The sequence below is a fragment of the Entelurus aequoreus genome, linkage group LG19 (assembly GCF_033978785.1).
Source record: "Entelurus aequoreus isolate RoL-2023_Sb linkage group LG19, RoL_Eaeq_v1.1, whole genome shotgun sequence".
In the NCBI taxonomy this organism is placed as follows: Eukaryota; Metazoa; Chordata; class Actinopteri; order Syngnathiformes; family Syngnathidae; genus Entelurus; species Entelurus aequoreus.
In genome coordinates, this window is record NC_084749.1 from 28160025 (window position 1) to 28179820 (window position 19796).

The 19796-nt window shown below is 37.7% G+C and overlaps 1 protein-coding gene across 7 annotated transcripts in view; it reads right to left on the reverse strand.

The window, feature by feature from the left end:
- LOC133635246 (transmembrane protein 125) overlaps positions 1 to 16305 on the reverse strand; it is a 62024-nt gene extending 45719 nt beyond the window's left edge. For 4 of the 7 annotated variants that reach the window (XM_062028211.1, XM_062028219.1, XM_062028212.1 and 1 more), the window contains exon 1: positions 7345 to 7622. The gene's annotated coding sequence lies outside the window, so the exon portion shown is untranslated. Of the gene's footprint in view, positions 1 to 7344; positions 7623 to 15257; positions 15459 to 15555 lie in introns of those variants that run through there. The other 3 variants (XM_062028217.1, XM_062028214.1, XM_062028216.1) reach the window with 1 other exon arrangement.
- Between the last annotated feature and the right edge of the window lie 3491 nt (positions 16306 to 19796).

The following is a 19796-nucleotide window of genomic DNA, read 5'->3' on the forward strand; positions in this document are numbered from 1 at the left end:
GTCTGTGTACCACTACGTAAAGAGGCGCTTTAAAAAGTCATACATTTTACCTTTTGAAACCGATACCGATAATTTCTGAACCGATACCGATAATTTCCGATATTACATTTTAAAGCATTTATCGGCCGATAATATCGGGCTGCCGATATTATCGGACATATCTAATACTAACACAAGTATTTGTCTTTAAATATATGTTTTAGCATTTGTAATAGCCCATTTCATTACATGTTGCATGATAACACCACAGTTTCACCATATTGAAATAATATTAAGAAAAAATATATTTGTGCTCCATGTCACTTGGATTCTGTTTCCAATTCCGGTTCCTCATTTCGATTCCCGTTCCCAAAGATTCTTGATTTCGATTCTTTTAAGAGACAGGGCCAAAAATGTACTATTCTTATGGGATTATTTTCAAGCAGTATATTAACATAAAGTAAACACCTCGAGCTTGACTATAAACGTTACAAAGTTACTTTCCACATGAGTGTCACAAAAGTGTCTCTTGTGAAAATGGTGTTCGATTAGGGTTTTAGGCTGCCGATTACGAACACCAATGAGTTAATTTGGCGCATACCGATCACATGACACTGCAATTTAAATTCTATGCAAAAAGATGTTGAAGCACAGTTGTCTTAATTACTGGACAGTTTAAAATCCCTTTTCAATAAAGTACTGAATTTAAAAGTACATGGTTAATTTTTTTTATTTTTTATTGTGGTATCGAATACGTATCGATAATTGTGGAAAAATAATTTAAACTCTCTGCTGTTTGCCGCTACACAGATCACGGCACCTACACACCGTCTCTCTCATGCGCACTCTATTGCAACAGCCATGTGGGAAACGCTGTTCGCGTATTAAAAGGCCTGAGCACTTCATACTGTCTGGATTTTATACATTTTGTATTAGTTACTCTCATTAAACAATAAATCTAAGCAACAAAATATAAATCTAGACTATTAATCCTAATCAAATCAATCAATTTAATCTATTATCGTTGCAATCCTAATGACAACCCTACAGTCACCAGCGTAAGGTAATGTTGTATTTCTTCATTACTTTTAGGATCGAAGTTAAGCTGTCATAAAAAATATTTTTAAATACAGATTCAAAAATTACGTTCCTCACTATTAATCTTCTGTTGCATGGAAAAAATGTTGCATACATGGAAATCGAAGAATATTTCACATCTCCGTGGAATTGATTATGTTTATAAGTGAGCATGGGTTACAGCTATGGTTGTACGGTAAACCGGTATTAGTATACTAATGAATCATTTTTGGCACGATACCGTCTCTGAAACGTACCAGTCCTGCACCCCCCCGCGCCCGCGTCAAAATCACGTCGTGACATTGCTGGTTTACGAGCAGAGGAGCATGTTCGGCGGCACACAATCACATAGTACTTACAAACAGACACAGTGTGTAGACAGAAAAGGGAGAACGGACGCATTTTCGCTTAAAAACTAAAGATAAAGTTATAACACTGAAACGCCCTCAGGAAGAGGTGCTTTAAGACATGGCTAGCTAGCTACCGGCTAACGTCCATCCGCCGTCGGCAGTGATCTAGCTACTTCTAAATCACTAATCCTCACCTCCAAGGCGACAAATAAAGTACGTTTCTTAGAAGTATCATCCCTGCAGGACGAGGAATAGCTAAACATGCTTCACTACACACCGTAGCTCACCGGCATCAAAATGTGAACACACGCCACGGGTGGATCTACACCTAACATCCACTGTAATGATATCAAGTACAAGCACGTATCTAGTCGATACTACTATGATTACGTCGATATTGTTTGGCATCACAACATCTTCTTTCATTTTTTTTAAAATGTATATTATGTTTATAAACTCAGGAAATAGGTCCCTGGACACATGAGGACTTTGAATATGACCAATGTATGATCCTGTAAAAACTTGGTATCGGACTGATACCCAAATTTGTGGTATCATCCAAAACTAATGTAACGTATCAAACAACAAAAGAATAAGTGATTATTACATTTTAACAGAAGTGTAGATAGAACATGCTGAAACAGGAAGTAAGCAGATATTAACAGTAAATGAACAAGTACATTAATAATTAATTTTCTACCATTTGTCCTTAATAATGTTGACAAAATAATAGAATGATAAATGACACAATATGTTACTGCATACGTCAGCAGACTCGTTTACTTACTACTAAAAGACAAGTTGCTTAGTATGTTCACTATTTTATTTAAGAACTTTACTGCAATAAGAAACACATGTTTAATGTACCCTAAGATTTTTTGGTTAATACAAAAGCCAAAATAAAGAAAAGTACCAAAATAATTTTAGTACCGGTACCAAAATATTGGTATCGTTACAACACTAGTTACAGCGGAGGAAGATGAAGTTTATGTCCATTTACAATGGCTAACATATTGGCCTCACTTTGTGTATAAACTGACTAGGAAACTAAGAATCTGTCTAAGATTCAGCCCGTATCTGTGTTCCACTCAGTGTCTGGCACCCATGACGAACATATAAACACCTACATACCACAGTCTCACCTTTATGGGGAAAAAACATCCACCAGCATGCATATCTATTCTTCACCCTCCCATCCTGTGCTTAACAGCGACCAGAAGCTCTTCACTAATGAGGCCTATCACATACTGTTTTCACCCTGACTTGTTTTAACACCTTTAACAACATCCTGAAAATTGTTTAAAGTTATGAAGTTTGTACTGACATATGCAGCTCAGGCAACAGATCTGTCTACACTGTATCCGGAAAGTATTCACAGTGCTAAGCGCTTCACTTTTTCCAGATTTTGTTATGTTACAACCTTATTCAAAAATGGAAGAATTTCAATTTTGTTCACAAAATTCTATACATAATACCCCATAATGACAATTGTAATTTTATTTTATTTTTTTGTAGAAATGTTTGCAAATGTATTATAAATTTTAAACTAAAAATCACGTGTAAATAAGTATTTACAGCATTTGCTCAATACTTTGTTGATGCACCTTTGGAAGCAAATACAGCCTTAAGTCTTTTTGAATATGATGCCACAAGCTTGGCACACTTACCTTTGAGCAGTTTCGCCAATTACTCTTTGCAGTGCCTCTCAAACTCCTTGAGGTTGGATAAAAAACATTGGTTTTCATTCAGGACGTTTCTGTACATTACTGCATTCATCTTTCTCTACATCACGACTAGTCTTACAGTTCCTGCCTCTGAAAAACATCCCCACAGCATGATGCTGCCACCACCATGATTCACAGTAGGGATAGTATTGGCTTGGTGATGAGTGGTGCCTGGATTCCTCCAAATATGACGCCTGGCATTCACGCCAAAGAGTTCAATCTTCATCTCATCAGACCAGAGAATTTTGTTTCCCGTGGTCTGAGAGTCTTTCAGGTGCATTTAAATAAGCTTTTTAGGACTGAATAGCTTCCATCTGACCACTTAACCATACAGGCCTGATTGGTGGTTTGCTGCAGAGATGGTTGTCCTTCTGTAAGGTTCTCCTCTCTCCACAGAAGAATGCTGTAGCTCTGAAAGAGTGACCATCGGATTCTTGGTCACTTCCCAGACTAAGGCCCTTCTCCCCTGTTCGCTCAGTTTAGATGGCCGGACAGCTCTAGGAAGAGTCCTGGTGGTTCCAAACTTCTTACACAAACGTATATTGTAGCACAGTGTGCTCATTGGGCTCTGTACCGAGGATGTCGTTGTGTCTTGTGCAGCCCTTTGAGACACTTGTGATTTAGGGCTATATAAATAAACATTGATTGATTGATTGATTTAAGGCAGCAGATCTTTTTTTGTGCCCTTCCCCAGATTTGTGCCTCGAGACAGAGGTCTGCAGACAATTCCTTCGACTTCATTTTTGTTTGCCAAGCACTGTCAAGTGTGTGACCTTGGTGTGTGCCTTTCCAAATCATGTCCAACCAACTGAGTTTACTGCAGGTGGACTCCAATTATGCTGTTGGAACATTTCAAGGGTGATCAGTTGAAACAGAACGCCCCTGACCTCACTTTTGAGCTTCATGGCAAACGCTGTGAATACGTATGTACACATGATGTATTTAGTTATTTTTTAAATACATTTGCTAAAATGAAAAATGTTTACACATTTTTATAACGGGGTATTGTGACGACAAAAACATATTTATTCCATTTTGGAATAAGGCTGTAACATAACCAAATATGGAAAAAGTGAGGCGCTTTGAATACTTTCCAGATGTACTGTACATGACCAAAGGCACAATTGCACATTATCGATCTGTCGTGATCACAATAACTCGAACACCACGTTATCAACCCTACGGTTTATGGGTTTTCCATAATGCAGAAAAAACTGACCTCAATGTGTAAAACAGGAGCTCTATGACATTTGCACTCATTTGTCCATGCACTATAATTGCAGCGCCATCCCGCCCAGTGCAAAGGTTAGACTGTGATAGCATTTTTACTTCTTGGATGCGAATGAAAACAAAACAGGCCATAAGGGGCTGCAAGAATAAAATGTAAATAAAATAAATACAAAACAATGCTAAAATAAATTTGATAAATCAAATAAAAATGCAATGTATTCATTCTACACACATTATTATGTTAGTACTTAATTTGGCTGACATTGTCTGATATACAAACAATACTATAGCATACATTATCTATGTAAGATAAGGTAAATACTGAAATGTGATACAGCAACACTTATTTTATAGGTTATGGCGGGGGTCAGCAACCCGTGGCTCTCGAGCCGCAAGCCCTAGTGGCTCCCTGGAGCATTTTTAAAAAAGGATTGAAAATGGAAAAAGAAGGGGAGAAAATATTTTTTTTGTTTTAGTATGTTTTATGTTTGAGGACAAACATGACACAAACCTTCCCAATTGTTAGAAATCCCACTGTTTAATATGTCTGTGTGTATGCTTCACTGATTAAATTATTTGGGGTACATTGTTTTGTCCTACTAATTTTGGCGGTTCTTCTGTTATGCTGCGTCATAGTCCACCATAGTGTGGACTGTGACGCAACAGTTTGTTTACATGTAAAATCTTTCACTCCTTCTTGTCTCATTTTGTCCACGAAACGTTTTATACTGTGCTTGAATTCACAAAGGTGCGCTTTGTTGATGTTATTGACTTGTCGGAGTGCTAATCAGGCATATTTGGTCAGTGCATGACTGCAAAGCTAATCATGGCTAACATGATATTTAGGCTAGCTCAGTGGTTATTAACCTTGTTGGAGGTACCGAACCCCACCAGTTTCATATGTGCATTCACGGAACCCTTCTTTAGTGAAAAATAAAATGTTTTTCTTAATTTAATCTTAATTTATAAATATGAATCATGAAATTATGTTATCCCGAGATCGGTACGTAAAAGTTAAAGTAAAGTACCAATGATTGTCACACACAGACTAGGTGTGGCGATATTTGTCCTCTGCATTTGACCCATCCCCTTGTTCACCCCCTGGGAGGTGAGGGGAGCAGTGGGCAGCAGCGGTGGCCACGCCCGGGAATAATTTTTGGTGATTTAAGCCCCAATTCCAACCCTTGATGCTGAGTGCCAAGCAGGGAGGTAATGGGTCCCATTTTTATAGTCTTTGTTATGACTCGGCCGGCGTTTGAACTCACAACCTACCGATCTCAGGGCGGACACTCTAACCACTAGACCACTGAGCAGGTTGTGAGTTCAAACCCTGGCCGAGTCATACCAAAGACTATAACAATGGGACCCATTACCTCCCTGCTTGGCACTCAGCATCAAGGGTTGGAATTGGGGGTTAAATCACCAATAATGATTCCCGGGCGCGGCCATCGCTGCTGCTCACAGCTCCCCTCACCTCTAGGGTGATGGGTCAAATGCAGAGAATAATTTCACCACACCAAGTGTGTGTGTGTGACAAACGTTGGTACTTTATATTAAAGAAATACTGGTCAATATATGTTTTACAAACAGAAAGTTACAGGAATGTACACATGATCCCATGTTTACATCTCATTGTGCAACATGTGAATGTTTTAGTGGGAACTAAATGCGATATCTGAAAGGGGTACAAATTATTTCCAAAGCACGACCCCCACCCAGACATACAATACGAGTACACAGCTCATGAAAAACAATATTTTTGGTTATTGTCATTGTAAGTGGGAAAAACACTTATATTAGAAAATATGGAAATGACTGCTGTCATTTCATTATAACAATAAAACATTGAACTTGTTATTTAGTCAGGTTTGGGACAGGTGTGCTGCTGGTGTGGCCACAGTGTGCACGTCCGACGTCGCTCACATGTGCTCCACTGAATGCTCAAGGACTTTTTGCGTTTGCTCACGCATATGGAAAATTAGAGGGAACATTGTTTGGGGTATCCATAATACGCCGATAGGGAGAAGTTTTTATTTACACAATGAGTCGGGTGTGTCTTGACCTCCGTGGCGGAGGCTCCGCCGAACCCCTGAGGCCGACTCACCGAACCCCTAGGGTTCAATCGAACCCAGGTTAAGAACCAGTGGGCTAGCAGTATGTACATATGGCATCATTATGCCTCATTTGTAGGTATTTTTGAGCTAATTTATTATCCTTTAATTGTATCCTCTTTGTACATAATTTAGTTTTGCATGTCTCATGACACATTTCAGATAGTTGTTTGTGTGCCACGGTGTTCCAGACCACAGAAAACGTTACCCAGCTTGCAAAGATTGTAATACATCTATTAAAAGAAGACAGCCTGCCGTTTCCTTTAACTTGGACACAAACATCTATATACCTTTGGCCATTAAAAGCCAGTAATTTCCAGGAGGTATCTCACCTTCTGAGTAGCCTCTGATTTACTAATGTTTTCCAATGTTTTAAAAATGTGTAGAATAAATATTAAACAAAGATTTGCTCCAGCCTGCGACACATAGTCATTTTGATAGTAGGCTATTATAACTAATATAGACACTTAAAGTCATGTGTTGCCTTCATTGTAAGATTTATATACAGCTTTTCATTTTTTGTGTCTCCAGACTGATTTGGTTTTTGTATTTTTGGTCCAATATGGCTCTTTCAACGTTTTGGGGTAGCCGACCCCTGGGCTATGGAGTAATTGAATTATCTCAAAGCACAACAAAAAAATTAAAACAATTCAGTCGATTCTATTGTATTTGTCCTATAATAATCCTTACATAAAAACTAATACTGTATTGGAGGTATATATATTGTGTATCAACGGCAAGTGATGAAAAAAGGTATACGGATGTGTATCACATTTTGTGGGAAAACATAACTTTGTTCATATAAAGTTGGAAAAAAAAGAGGAAAAAATGAATTAATAAATTCCTCTTTTGGATACTAAAATCCGTTCTTACCTGTGCTGGTCCTCTGTGTTAACACCGGTCAGAGCTTCCTTTCTATCCGAATCCCAGGTGCTGTCTGCGGCTGTGAAGTGACAACGCCAGTCGGTGAATTCATCCAAGCCGCCGGCGGCTCACCGAATCCTGTGAAAGAGCTGCTCAATTGCTGCGATTGTCCCTTTCGCTTTCTGGCAGTGTGTTCGTGGGTCTGCACCAGCACCGGGGCGGACTTCCCCCCCGCGCGGTCTGCTTGCAGGTGTGGCCGAGCGAGGCGGACCGAGACGCGGGTGGGAGGGGACACATACGCGGGGGAGGATCGACCTTTGCTCTCACATGACTATGATATTCATCTGCAGCCTCATAGTCTCTCTCCCATTGCTTGTCTTTTGCTACAAACTTCTCCATCAAACTCATTATTGGATTTATGATAATGCAATTGATTACAACTAAAAAAGCAATCGCTCAAGCAATTAGAATCCTCAGGCGTTTTCTTCTAAATCTAATTCATGTAAATTGTGCCATCAGAAGTTGAGTTTTGATATTGGAAACTTTAAATTGAACCTTCTGATGACATTGTCAGCGTTCCAAATCATTACCAATTAAAACGTTTTAATATGGACGATCAAATGTAGATATCAGTTAACATCTAAATCAGGGGTGTCAAACATAAGGCCTGCGGGATGAGTTTACAAAGTAAAAAAATGAGACGAAATTTTTGAATGAAAGAAACTGCTGTTCTAAATGTATCCACTAGATGTCGCAATAGCAATTCTTTGTATCTTTGTAGATCAGACTTGGACTTAGACAAACTTTAATGATCCACAAGGGAAATTGTTCCACACAGTAGCTCAGATACAAAGGATGGAAAGTGTAAGGATGGAAAGGATAATGCAGGTGTAAAGTAGACTGTACCGTAGTAGCAATATAAAATATAACATATGTAATATTTACATATTATATATACAGTATTTGATATATACTGATATATTATATTATATTTTTATATAATATATATATATATATTAGAGATGTCCGATAATATCGGACTGCCGATATTATCGGCCGATAAATGCTTTAAAATGTAACATCGGAAATTATCGGTATCGGTTTCAAAAAGTTAAATTTATGACTTTTTAAAATGCCGCTGTGTACACGGACGTAGGGAGAAGTACAGAGCGCCAATAATCCTTAAAAGGTACTGCCTTTGCATGCTGGCCCAGTCACACAATATCTATGGCTTTTCACACACACAAGTGAATGCACGCATACTTGGTCAACAGCCATACAGGTCACACTAGGGGTGGCCGTATAAACAACTTTAACACTGTTACAAATATGTGCCACACTGTGAACCCACACCAAACAAGAATGACAAACAAATTTCGGGAGAACATCTGCACTGTAACACAACATAAACACAGCAGAACAAATACCCAGAACCCCTTGCAGCACTAACTCTTCCGGGACGCTACAATACACCCCCCCGCTACGCCCTATCCCCCGGCCTCCCTCACTTTAACCCCGCCCACCTCAACCTCCTCTCTCAGGGAGAGCATGTCCCAAATTCCAAGCTGCGGTTTTGAGGCATGTTAAAAAAAATAATGCACTTTGTGACTTCAATAATAAATATGGCAGTGCCATGTTGGCATTTTCTTCCATAACTTGAGTTGATTTATTTTGGAAAACCTTGTTACATTGTTTAATGCATCTAACAGGGCATCACAACAAAATTAGGCATAATAATGTGTTAATTCCACGACTGTATATATCGGTATCAGTTGATATCGAAATCGGTAATTAAGAGTTGGACAATATCGGAATATCGGATATTGGCAAAAAAGCCATTATCGGACATCTCTGGTTTATTTTATTATTATTTTTACATATGTAGCATAATATATATATATATATATATATATATATATATATATATATATATATATATATATATATATATATATATATATATATATATATATTATGCTATATATATATATATATATATATATTATGCTATATATATATTATGCTATATATATATATATATATATATATATATATATATATATATATATATATATATATATATATATATATATATATATATATATATATTATGCTACATATGTAAAAATAATAATAAAATAAACCAAATATTAGTGCACCAGTCGAGGAAAATGATCAAACTACATAAATAACATCCTGTAAATTGATTTTTATGTTATTTTTTTAATCTTGATGGATTTAAAATTAACACCAATGAGTTGACTGATGAACATTATCACATAATTTATTCAGAAAGTATAAATAACGACAAATAAAGGTAGAATACTAATAACCGCAACATGTAAGTGTAAAAAAAGCAACAACATTATGATTTGTACATTTTCAGAATGTGCTTGTTGTATTTATAAACAAAGAAAACAATCTGAAGTTGTCTTTATGTTGAAGTTATCGTGCCGTGATTTTCCTCCATGTGGCACCTGATGTAAAATGAGTTTGACACCCCTGATCTAAATGTTAACCCAGCAGGCACGAGACTTTGATACAATGTTGATTATACATACGTGCCCTTTAAAACTGACTTCTAAACAACGTTGCAAAATAGTTGTATTTGTGAATTGAGACGACGTTGGTGTCTTAACGTTGGATCCATGTTGTTGGTTGGGAAATTACCAAATTTCAATGGTAAAATCAACGCCACAACCTGACATTGAATAAACGTTTTTAAAAAGTATGTTGTTTCAACGTTGTATTTGTGCTGTAAAATATTGGTTTTACAATGACCAAAATTCAATGGTCAAATCAATGTCAAAACCCAACATTGATTAGACGTTGTCAAAAAACATGTTGTTCCAGCGTTAGGTTTGAGTTGCTCAACGTCAGGACCAAATCCAACGAGTTTTCAATGTTGTTTTATTGTCTTGTGCATGCTGGGTAAACATGATAGGCTACAGGCTACTATGAGCAAGCAGATTATTAAAATAAATTCATGACACTCTTAACCACAGGTTCATGAAATAATTAAACAAAATCAATCATAAATCATGAAAAAAACTATTAAATCCCAAAATATATAATTGAATAATGAAATTACCAATTAAACATTAAATACATTTATACTCATTTATGTATTTAAATTCAATAATGAATAAAATAATTATCAATTTAAGCAATTATTTGAATACATTGAGAACAGGAACTGAACAAAAGTGTTAGCTAGTGCTATGTAATGGGAAAGGGGTAAGATTAAATAAGCTCTGCTTCTTCCTACTCCTTTTCGAACATGTTGAAAAGATCAATTGGAAATTGTGATGTACATGTTGTAATTGTATGCCTTTTTGAAATAAACTCAAACCATATAATATATCACAAATATGTATGTATCTATTTAATTGTATCACAGTTGACCCTTCATATTAGAACAGCTCATTTAAAGCAGTAAATTAGTATGTCCGAACAGTGGTATTATAAATGTAATATAGCCATGACTTTTGTATCGACAATCTTGTTGTGAACCTATAACTTTACTGTCATCCATCCATCCATCCATTTTCTACTGCTTATTCCCTTTTGGGGTCGCGGGGGGCGCTGGAGCCTATCTCAGCTTCAATCGTGCAGGAAGGCGGGGTACACCCTGGACAAGTCGCCACCTCATCGCAGGGCCAACACAGATAGACAGACAACATTCACACTCACATTCACACACTAGGGCCAATTTACTGTCAGATCCAGAAATATTTGGACATAGACAGTGTTTATGATTTTGCCTTTGCAGTATGCACATTGTTACCAAACCACCATTGATTTGAAATACATTAGTCAACAAACTGCTAAGGACTGAGTTGTTGAGATTCAGCTTTAATTAAGAGGTTTGAAAAAATTATGTCATTTAATATTTAGAAATTTCAACAACATGTACATTATGTAGATAATATCCATTTCATGTTTTGTGTTTCAACTGATATAGTTGTAAACATATTAATATTGTTTGATATTCATAATTTGGTTTGATGTTCATTCAAGTATGTCGATTTATTATCATTTAATAATCCATTGTGAATAGTGTATAAGAAAAAAGCATTTTTTAAAAACGGTCACTGTCCAAATATGTGTGGACCTATCGTAGCTGCCTTTATCAAACAACAAGGTTGACGTTGTTGTTATAATTTAAGTACCAGGAACATTTTTGGACATACTTACAAATTTAAATTCTGCATAGGGCTACAGTTTAGCCAGGGCCCTGATGGCCAAAGACGTGAGCACATACATAAAGTAAGATACCAACAGGGGGCAGCGAGAGCAAGTTGTAAAGTTTCCAGCTCTGAATATCAATAAAGCATTTTTAACTGTATCTTAAATCATGCTTAACCAATTAAAAGTATCAGTCGGGGTTAAATAACTTCTTGCAAGCTGAAACATAATCACCCAGTATTTATCCAATGAGGGACTCTTTAACCTATGATCTTTTTTTAGTCAGGCAGCATATTACAATATGTTTACATGTATACCCTTTATCATTGTTTCAAATGTAAGGTACATACAAAATCAAATTATTGACCTTCTCTACCCTCCGATCCCCAAGCCAGGTACTTATATATTACCATAAGAAACGCAGCAGTAAAATTAAAATTAAAATTAAAATAAATAAATGAATACATATATATATATATATATAAATAAATATACAGTATATATATATATATTAGGGTTGTACAGTATACCGGTATTGGTATAGTACCGCGACACTTATGAATCATAGTCGGTACTATACCGCCTCTAAAAAGTACCGATCCCCCCCCCGTGTCAATGTTGGTTTTACAAGCAGACAAGCATGTTCACCAGTGCACAATCACGGAGTACTTACAAGCAGACACAGTGTGTAGACAGAAAATTAAATTTTGGCTTAAAAACTAAAAGATAAAAGGTGAAGTTATAACACTGAAACGCCCTCAGGAAGAGGTGCTTTACGACATGGCTAGCTAGCTAGCGGCTAAAGTCCAGGCGCAGTCTGCAGTGTTTTAGCTTCTTCTAAATCACTAATCCTCGCCTCCATGGCAACGAATAAAGTAGGTTTCTTACAAGTATCATCCCTGCAGGACGAGGAATAGCTAAACATGCTTCACTACATATCGTAGCTCCCCGGCGTTACCGCTATGGACTCCGATCATGGATGGATCTATACCTAACATCCACTGTAATGATACCAAGTACAGGAGCGTATCTCGTCGATACTACTATGATTACATCAATATTGTTTAGCATCACAAATTATTTTTTCGTTCTTTTAAAATAGATATTATGTTTAAAAACTCAGGAAATATGTCACTGGACACATTAGGACTTTAAATATGAGCAATGTATGATCCAGTAACGACTTGGTATCAAATTGATACCTAAATTTGTGGTATCACCCAAAACTAATGTAAAGCATCCAAACAGAAGAATAAGTGATAATTACATTTTAACAGAAGTGTAGATTGAACATGTTAAAAGAGAAAGTAAGTAGATATTAACAGTAAATGAACAAGTAGATTAATAATTAATTTTCTACCATGTGTCCTTAATAATTTTTACAAAATAATAGAATGATAAATGACACAATGTTACTGCATATGTCAGCAGCTAAATTAGGAGCCTTTGTTTGCTTACTTACTACTAAAAGACAAGTTGTCTTGTATGTTCACTATTTTATTTAAGAACAAACTTGCAATAAGAAACACATGTTTAATGTACCATAGTAGATTGTGTTAAAATAAAGTCAATAATGCAATTTTTTGTGGTCCCCTTTATTTAGAAAAGTATCAAAATACATTTTGGTACCGGTACCAAAATATTGGTATGGGGACAACACTAATATATATATAAAAAATTTTATACAAATGCTTCTCACCTTCTTTATCTAAGTGCACTTACTTTTTTTTTTTAAACCCATGATGGGTTATTTAGCAGTCGCACTCAATAAAAAAAAAACACGAAGACTTAGTCACTAGTGCGTAGGATTCTTCTATGCGGGAAAATTATGAATTGGTTATCAATATTGCAAATCCAGTGAACATGTTGTGTGTTATTTCTGAACCATTTTGGTAGACATTAAAAATCATTCCAGTTTTTAGATCAGATTTCCCTTTTTATTTAAATACATATGTCATATTCCATTAGACTATGAGAGACTATTAATCATATGCAGCATTCACCAAATAAGCAGTGGTACCGAAGAGCAGGAAGTTGAAAGTTTCTTCACATTCAATATTTCCATCCCCATCGGGGCTTCATGCCAAAATTAGATCAAGTGTTTCATTCACAGTTAATCGTTTACTCATTGAAGTGCTAGAGCATGATGACACATGCAGGCAGACAAGTGGTATTTATAGACCTAAACCAGGAAAATGTATAGGTGTGGTGGTGTTGATTGGATGAAATAGTGAGTGAGAGTTAAGCTAAGTGTGTCGAACCATCTGCGTGAGGCACTGTAGATTTAATTTATCACACTCCTGCTGGCAGCTAACAAATACATTCAAAGTTTTCGTCACTTGCATCGTGATTTGTTCTCCCTAATAAATAGATTCCCTGTGGCATAGACCATTGATCTTTGCATCGCTGACCTAGTGGCTGTTTTGGATTGATTATATTTGGCTGTGTGCATATCGATTCACTTCTATTTACCCTCTCTGTTGAATGCTGATTTGCTATAATCATACAAGTGTAAAAAAAAAGAAAAAAAAGAAATACTTTTAATGGCTAAAACTGCAGAATAGAAGCCAATGGCCATTTTGTATAAACACAACTCGTAAAAGGCAGCGCCACAAAGTCAATCAGTGAGCTTGTGGGAGGTCTAAAAGAGAGAAGCTTTTCAATATATCATAGCATTACTTTTGGTTGTGTTATGTGTACAGGAGGAGGAGACGGCACAGACAGGGGGAACGTCGTATAAACTATATTTATTAATATATATATATATACACTATATAGAGATGTCCGATAATGGCTTTTTTGCCGATATCCGATATTCCAATATTGTCCAACTCTTAATTACTGATTCCAAAATCAACCGATACCGATATAAACAGTCGTGGAATTAACACATTATTATGCCTAATTTTGTTGTGATGCCCCACTGGATGCATTAAACAATGTAACAAGGTTTTCCAAAATTAATCAACTCAAGTTATGGAAAAAATGCCAACATGGCACTGCCAAATAATGCACTTTTAGTGCATTATTTTTTTTAACATGCCTCAAAACAGCAGCTTGGAATTTGGGACATGCTCTCCCTGAGAGAGCATGAGGAGGTTGAGGTGGGCGGGGTTGGGGGGCGGGGTTGAGCTGGGGGGATAGGGGTTAGCGGGGGGTGTATATTGTAGCGTCCCGGAAGAGTTAGTGCTGCAAGGGGTTCTGGGTATTTGTTCTGTTGTGTTTATGTTGTGTTACGGTGCGGATGTTCTCCCGAAATGTGTTTGTTATTCTTGTTTGGTGTGGGTTCACAGTGTGGCGCATATATGTGACAGTGTTAAAATTGTTTATACGGACACCCTCAGTGTGACCTGTATGGCTGTTGACCAAGTATGCCGTGCATTCACTTGTGTGTGTGAAAAGCCGTAGATATTATGTGATTGGGCTGGCACGCAAAGGCAGTGCCTTTAAGGTGTATTGGTGCTCTGGACTTCTCCCTACGTCCGTGTACACAGCAGCATTTTAAAAAGTCATAAATTTTACTTTTTGAAACAGATACCGATAATTTTGAAACCGATACCGATAATTACCGATATTACATTTTAAAGCATTTATCGGCCGATAATATCGGCAGTCCGATATTATCGGACATCCCTAACACTATATATATAAACAATGCACGAGGGAATGGAGTGTGACTAAATCCAAGAGTGTGTATTGTGTTCGACTATGTGTGGGAATGAACTGAGTGTTACCGGGAGTGTTGAGCAAGAGGCAGAAGTCCAAGAGGGGAAAGCTGGCTCTGAGGTCCGTGAGCAGGCAGGTAGTCGGGGGCTATAGCGAGGCGTCGAAGGTCCGTGTCCAGGCGGCAGGTCGAGATCCAAGAGGCAGTCAGGGAAGCAGAGGGAACGCGGGAAGACGAGACACACTGTTTGTGACGCGGGAACGCAGGTCTGCTGTTGGAACGACAAGGAGGACACGAGACAATAAACACGACGGGGGAGAAACACAGAGAGCAAAAGAGTGTGCATAGAGCATGAAGTGTCAGCTTACTGTACTGAAGAGGTAGCTACGTTCTGGCCCGGAACGCAGGTCTGCACTGGCTTAAAAAGCCGAGGAACCTCACTGACTGATTGCATCCACCGGCTGCAGCAGGAGATGAGCTCCCGTGGGCGTGTCCCGAGGCGCGCTCCGTGGAGCTTATTGAGGCATGCGCTTGCGGCGTGAGAAGGTTGATAAAAAAGTGCAGGAAAGCAAAACTGCCTTTTAAAAATGTGTAGGGCCCAACCAAAAAAATTACATCCCTGGGTAAAATAATGTACCTTTTTTGAGCAAAATACCAAAATTAACAGATCAAGATAAATATATAAACATTTGAGTAAAATAAACTGTCTTTTGGCTTTTACTCATGTGTAATGAATTAGCTGAATGTTAACAGCAGATAAAAGAGTAGCAGGAGAATTTTTGAATTCTGCTATTTTATTCTCTCATGGATGATGGAGCAGAAAAGGGCTTTGATAAAGTTTTTCTGTAAAATTCCATGTACTGTAAAGTGCCCTGTCATTTATTAGTTCTATTCACAATTCCATTCTAAGAAGCATTTTTTTTTTTTACCAGTTGTTACGTTCCCAGATGGCTCTCGGTTTAGGGATCGTAGGAGAACGCAACATAAAAGTGTATAAACTAATTGAGGTGTATATTAAAGACAACGAAGCCAAGAATTGAAAACAAAACTAGTGTTATTGAAAGGTAAAAAAAAAACAAAGACAAAAACCGGGTGGCACAAGTTAAGCAAAGAGCTTAACAAAAATGGGTACAAAAACAAAGTGGATCTGACAATAGAAAAATCAAGTAGAGGCAGAAAAAGAATCAACCTGATTCAGTGGTGAGCAGGTGGTTTTAAGCAGGATGAATGGTGGACCGGGATTGGCTGGCTGATTAACAGGTGAAATGAGGAGCAGCTGGCAACAGGAACCGGTTGATTGGCAGCAGAGACCATGAATGAGCGTGACCTGTAGAAACAATAGGGGAAGAAACACAAACGAACCACCACTCGTGCTGTCAAACGATAGTTTTTTCAAATCAGATTAATCAGACTTTTACATTTGGATTAATCACGATTAATCACAGGTTAAAAATCACTTGCATAATTCAATTTAACTTAAACAAAAGACCACAATATTTGGACTTAAATGCATTTTTACTGTCAGAAAGTCATAAAGGAACATTTGTTATGTGTTTCTTGCATTTATTTCATCAAAACTTGGTAACAGTTTTATCTTAAGTCCTGAGAGGGTGTATTTTGAAGTGAAATGTGTCAGTGAACACACCAGTCAGAGTCTCCTCATTTATCTTTGCACTGACATATGTGCATTGACCTCATCACTGATAGTGGAACAAACCACACCACCTTTCAGTTAACCATCCACGGTTAAGGTAAAGGAAGGCTCAAAAATAAATAGCATGAATAATCTGCATACATACATAACTAATGAGATATTTCTTGTAATTATTCGCACAGGTTAATGCATTAAATTTGACAGTCCTACTAATGTTACAGCAATCCAAACCGTTTATTCCATATACGTATAATTTTAAAATAAAGTTGAGTTAAGATCAGACAAAGTAAGTTAAACATGATGGGATATTTGCATGTTACATTGGTGTAAGATGTCACCTAAGAGTACCTGTATTGCACTATGTAATATAACATATACTGTATCTAAGATAAACCGATAAGCAAGAACGCTTGCTCACGCTGAAAGAATTGGCTTTTCAAAGAAATTCATTTTAGACACAAAAGGGAAAACATGGTTTATGGTCCACTGGGAGAAAAGTTCAATTACTCACATTGTTCTCTTGTGTTCAACTGATATATTCATTAGCTTGGCTTTTTGTTCTCAACCAGGGTTGTTAATTTGTTTTTACCATGCCGGGCTTAAAAGGAAACCTCACAACCCCCTCAAGTGAATAAATACTACCATTATTCTTACCATAATGTTCATCCACAAATGTAACTCTTCTGCACTCTGACAGTGTCATCATGAAGGGCTGACGAGAAAACTCTGTAGAAAACCACAACACCATCAAAAGGCGCATTACTCCGAGGAGGACTGAGTGCATGTAATCTACGGTAGTGCCTTTGATAAGGTTATACATTTAAAGTTTGCTCAGGCAACAGGGAACGCTTTACCCCTTTGATAATGGTTTTGGTTTCATTTGCGATTTTCATATCCAGTACAAATTTTTCATTGGTGGCAGTGGCCCCTTTGGATCTCTATGTTGGAATGGTAATATATGGGTGTGTTCTCTTTCCCGGGTTTTCACAGTCTGGCTGTTCGCATTTATGACAACCCAAATTTCCCATTGTATTGCACTGAATTAAGGACTAATTCTTTAACAGGCAAGTCGCATGTTCCAGCAATAGTGAGCACATTACACACAAAAGGTTCAGATGTCAACTCTGCAGGTTGCACAATAAGTCCATCGTCTGCAAACTTACTCAGTGTGTCACTTAGTGGGCTCAAAAATTTAACCATGGATGATTTTGAATGCCCATACCAAAGTCCAGCAAATATCATATTCTCTCTTTTTGTGCGTTCCATGAAGCGTTCCATTGATGATACAATAAAAAGGCCACACTGAAAACTTGGACGATTTGGAAATAGGTACCCCATCGGTGTTCTAAGTAAGTGAGATGTTTTTAGGGTCACTAAGAGCTAACTGCCGTGTTAGATGAAATTAAAATAAAGTCTGCACACTGCAAGGTAAAGCATGCCACGTTCCTCCCGATCATTTCCAAGTCGACCCAGAGCCGTTGCAGCTCACCAGAGGAAATGCGCCCGGTAGGAACGCGGACATGCACAAAATAAGAAATTTGCCGACACTACACACCACGATGTCTACAATAAGTTACCTGGTAGTTGACAAATGTGGCCATGGACCGAGAGACTAATGGACTTTCACATCCCTGAGAGATGGCGAAAAAGACCCAAAAAGACACTTCCTGCAGGTACTTTTTTTTAACCCTTCGTGAGGATTGCAATTGAATCTTCATCTAAACGGGATTTGTCTTGTCGGTCGGCATCCCAGCGAGAGTGGGACTATTATAGTAAGTGTTTGTTTTTTTGTGGTTTATAATGGTTAGCAGTGTTGGGACTAACGGCGTTACAGTAACGTGTTACTTTGTAACGTGTTACTGTAACGCCGTTAGTTTCGGCGGTAACTAATAATCTAACGCGTTATTTTTTATATTCAGTAACTCAGTTACCGTTACTACATGATGCGTTACTGCGTTATTTTTTATGTAGTATTGGCTAGAAACAGAAGATCTGAGTGTGTTTTATTGCAGTGACGTGCTTCTACTTCTTCCTCTGCGCTCTGTGTGTGTCTGGGTGTGGGAAGAGGAGGGGAGGGGAGGGGAGGGGAGGGGGTGCGCAATACAACGTAAACCGTTGGCCAACCAAAAAGTAACCACAGAACACTATACGACTATACGGTATAGTGTTCTGTGGTTACTTTTTGGTTGGCCAAGCGGAACTGACGACAGGCTGTCCTCACTTAGGTCCGCACGGACCTGGAGGGGGCGTGCCTTAAGTCCGGCTGGAAATCGGGAGAAATTTGGGAGAATGGTTGTCTCGGGGAGAGGCACTGAAATTTGGGAGGGTTGGCAAGTATGAGATATTCTCACTTCTTTTCTTTTGTCGAGCACAAAGAAAATAACATTTTAGTTAAATGAAAGTTGTGTCTTGGATCAAAGATCCCGTCTACTGCCCAAAACAACAATTCAAATCTGCTTGGTTAGGCTTTGTGTATGTCACGTGTGCCTTCCTTAGGCGAAGCCAGGTTTACAGCTATGTTGTTGATTGATTGAAACTTTTTTTAGTAGATTGCACAGTGCAGTACATATTCCGTACAATTGACCACTAAATGGTAACACCCCAATAAGTTTTTCAACTTGTTTAAGTCGGGGTCCACTTAAATTGATTCATGATACAGATATATACTATCAAATATATACTAACATCATAATACAGTCATCACACAAGATAATCATCAGAGTATATACATTGAATTATTTACATTATTTACAATCCGGGGTGTGGGATATGGGGGGGGGGGGTTAGGTTTGGTTGGTATCAACACTTCAGTCATCAACAATTGCATCATCAGAGAAATGGACATTGAAACAGTGTAGGACTGACTTGGTAGGATGTGTACAACAAGTAGTGGACACAGAGAAAGAGATCAGAAAGTATGAGAAAAAGTGTCTACATTTTGATTATTTACAATCC